Genomic DNA, 3,871 nt, shown 5'->3' with positions numbered 1-3,871 from the left:
GACCAAAAATTCGCAAACGCTCCATGAGCCAAATCTAAAAAAAAAAAAAAAAAAAAAAAAAACAGTTTGCGATTTTACACAAGCAGGTGGCACGCGCAGCGTTGAAGATTGCGCTGGTCATGCAAGGTTCAATACTTAACCTTTTTTCATAAAATTTGTTGCAAAACACTCCTTAAACATAGCATGAAAACATAGAGCAAACAATTTCAAGAATAATGGACTGAATCGAAAACCCCCAAATTCGAAATTTAGGGTTTAATGATTCGAAAATCGTTGAAATTCATCCGGAAAAGAACAAGTTTTAGCAAAAACTTACATTGGATAATGGAAAATATGAATTAAGGACGAATTTTGCTTCCTTTAGCTTTGAAAATCGCAAGAAACCGAGCTCTTAAGAGAAAGAGGCGAAAATAGATGAAGGAAGGAGAGAGAAAGCAAACTAAAAAATCGCGTTTTGCGATTTTCATTTTGCTGAACTGAGTGTCGCGCACAACTGAATCAGTTGCGCTTGACTAACAAGCGTAACTCAAAAATATGTGCGCGCCTGGCCAGCGCGTCCTACTGAGTTGCGCGCAGATACTAGTCGCTAAAATGACCGCCGGTATCCGGATTTTGATCCGTTTGATCATTTTTTCAACGGTTTTTTATCGTCATTAGATGTAATGGCGCGCAACTGTAGTTTATTTCATTCTTTGTTAGTTTTTTACATCATATTGCATGCACACCGTGCTTTGTGCCTTCCCCAAGCATACGTTTTGAACGTTTTTCGTTAGAGTGCCTTAAGACGTTCTATGGTGCTGCTTTACGTAAAAGCACCCACAGACAGGTTTGTCATTTTACTGTACTAACGTTATAAATGTCCGGATTTTATTCTTTTTTCACGTCGGAAGCAAAAAGGAAGATGTTTTCAGGCAGCGTAAAAATGCAAATGGCGTATCTTACGGCGCAAAATTGTACAGCGTTGATGTGTCTATTTTATATAGTATTTTACCCCCCGTCCCGTGGTCGTAATTAGTAGTGTTTTTGGCTCTTTAGAGCCACTTTTATTACTAATTGGTGTTTTCTAGTGTTTTCGTAGATTTGGTTGACTTTTGCAGGTATTTATGCTTTTGGAGTATTTTCCCGAGATATTTTGGAGCAATCACGAACATTGGAGAAGCAAGACCAGAGTTTATAGCCCAGGGCTGGTTAGAGCCATCGAACCGGTGATTAAGGGCTCGGTATAGGTGATACTGGGGCATTTTGACCGAGTATTCAAGACCCAAAGAGGAAACCCAGATTGGCCCGAAGAATTGGAGCCCAATCGAAGTCCAAATAGTGGCCCAAATGAGCCGCCCAGCAAAAAAGGCTGGCGCACGGAGGCGCGCCCGGCCGGGCTGGAGAAGCTTAGTCTGGCGCCCGGTGACGCGCCCGGCCGGACGCGAGATTTGTACTATGATCAAAAGGCGTGCCCGATCGGGCGCGTGTTTTATTAGTTGATGTTTAACGTAGTTTTAATTTGTTTTAGTTTAGGATTTTTGTACGGAGTATAAATACTCCTCCGTAATACGTTTTTAGGATCTCTTCTTCTTCTTCTTTACTCTTTCTTTACTCTCTTAATTATTCTCTTAGAATTCTCTCTCTAAACTTTTGTTCTTAATTCTTCCATTAATTCCAGATTACTTTTTGGTAACAATTTCTTCCCCTTTAATTTCAGTTATTTTATTCACTCCCTTGATTATGCTTTTATTTATTTATTTGATTAGTTTAGTCATGATGATTTGTGAGTAGTTTAATTTCTAGGGTTTATGGGGATCTAATAAATAATATGAAGGGGTAATTTATTGTTGTTAATTATCAATGTTAGATTAATTTCCTATTGATTGATTTAATGCTCTGTGACTAGATTAGGCCTATCTTTTATGCATGAGTTTGACAATATTGATTCAAGATTCGAGAGATGAGAATTGATGTTTAGGTCTAGTTTCAATAGGCAGGTTAATTTATAAATGGTTAAGTTGAGATTCGAGAGATGAGATTTAATACCGGTAGATTAATTCTGTGATTGTAATACGTAGCGAAAGCCCTTTACAATCTGGTTAATTGATGCATTGATGATTGACTATTATTGATTATTGGTTTTGCATGATAATTTCTTATTGAATTGTTTTAATGTTTTACAATTGCGGCTTGTAAAAGTATAGCAATATTAAATTGATGAATCGAGCAGATGTTAATTTGATATTAAAGGCTATTTTCAATAAGAACTTAGATCTAGTAAATTGCGAGAGCCTGTTAGATCTACGTTGATTAATAAATTGCGAGAGCCTGTTAATCATGTTATTTATGCAATGTCAATGATTGATTACTATGTTTTACCCTGGAGTATTATTTATTGGTGAACCTATGCCCTAGATCCTTTCATATATTGTTTTCTTCCTATTCTCAACCTTAGTAGTTTAGTTTCTTACTTAATTATAAATATTGGTTATTTAAATAATTTAGATTATAATAATTAATTAGGAGTAAAAATACTTGTTTCCCTGTGGAGATCGACCCTACTTCCCTATCTACTGTAGTTAGTGATTTAGGTAATTATTTTTTATTAGGGGATACGACTTTACCCTGTCAAAATTTGGCGCCGTTGCCGGGGAAACGGTTTTTTTTTTTTTATTTCTAGTTTTTTTTGTTTATGCCCAGGTGTTCCAGATCAGGTTATATCCCATTCGATCCTGAGATCGAACGTCCTTCCACAGACAGAAAAATATCTACAAGCAAATCCTGGCGGATTCTGGTGATAATAACAATAATTACTGCGACTCTCCAACTGATTCCAGCGATTTAGAGGCATCATCAGACGCAGAATCAGAGATAACGGCTCCGAAGAAGCTTAGGGATTATTCACAACCAAAGCTTACGGATTTTCCACATCTCACCCCTACTCCGGCTCTTGATGGGGTTCAATTTGAAATTAAACCTTAATTTATAACGATGATAGAGAGTAAGCAGTTCAGTGGAGCCAAGGGTGAAGACCCGAATCTTCACATTGTCGACTATTGTCAATATTGCAACACCATCAGGCAAGCCGTGGTCACTCAAGACCTAATCAGGGAGATTCTCTTTCCCTTCTCCTTAACTTGAAAAGCTAAATTGTGGTTTAATGGCTTAAATAGAACTACACTTGGTATAACTGACTGGGAAACTCTTGTTTTGAATTTCTATAACAAGTATTATCCTGCAGAGAGAACAGCAGTACTATGGAGTGCGATTCAGAACTTTGCCCGAGAAGCCGATAAATCTTTATATGAGGCGTTGGAGAGGTTCAAGGACTTACAAAGAGAATGCCCTCACCATAATTTAGCGCAATGGCAGTTGATCCAAGACTTTTATAACGGCATTGGAAATTCTTCTAGAATAATTTTAGACTCTGCAGCTAGAGGGAGATTTATGAATCTTAATGTTGATGATGCAGGTCAGGTTATTGAAGACATGGCGATACACAATTCCCAATATGGGAACCCTAGAGGATTTGCTAACAAGGGGAAGCATAGTGTCGACTCTGTATCCTTTTTGCAAGCTCAACTAACCTCTATTTGCCAAAAATTAGACAATCTGAGTACTGCTAATGTAGCTAATGTTTCTGCGATTAATAATAATTCTAATGAGGCTTTCTGTGAAAATTGTGGTATTGTAGGTCATTGGGAGCAGGATTGCAGGAGTTCCGTGGAGCAAGTTAATGCCTTCCAAGCTTATAGGCAGAATAACCCATACTCCAACACTTACAATCCTGGGTATCGGAATCATCCATACCTCTCCTACCGGAGCACTAATGTTAAAAATCCACCACCACAAGAACCACAGGCACCACAGCAACAGCAGCAGAAATATTATC

At 37.9% G+C, this 3,871-nt stretch overlaps 1 non-coding gene across 1 annotated transcript; it reads right to left on the bottom strand.

Annotated features, from left to right (window-relative positions):
- Positions 1-3,231: 3,231 nt before the first annotated feature.
- On the bottom strand, positions 3,232-3,338 carry LOC145566545 (small nucleolar RNA R71). Its single transcript, XR_014095444.1, has one exon. It is a non-coding gene; the product is annotated as a small nucleolar RNA R71 (small nucleolar RNA).
- Between the last annotated feature and the right edge of the window lie 533 nt (positions 3,339-3,871).

The sequence above is a fragment of the Chenopodium album genome, chromosome 1, assembly GCF_948465745.1.
Source record: "Chenopodium album chromosome 1, dcCheAlbu1.1, whole genome shotgun sequence".
NCBI classification, from domain to species: domain Eukaryota; kingdom Viridiplantae; phylum Streptophyta; class Magnoliopsida; order Caryophyllales; family Amaranthaceae; genus Chenopodium; species Chenopodium album.
Note: the sequence above shows the minus strand (reverse complement) of the source record. Positions and strands in the feature narration are given on the sequence as shown.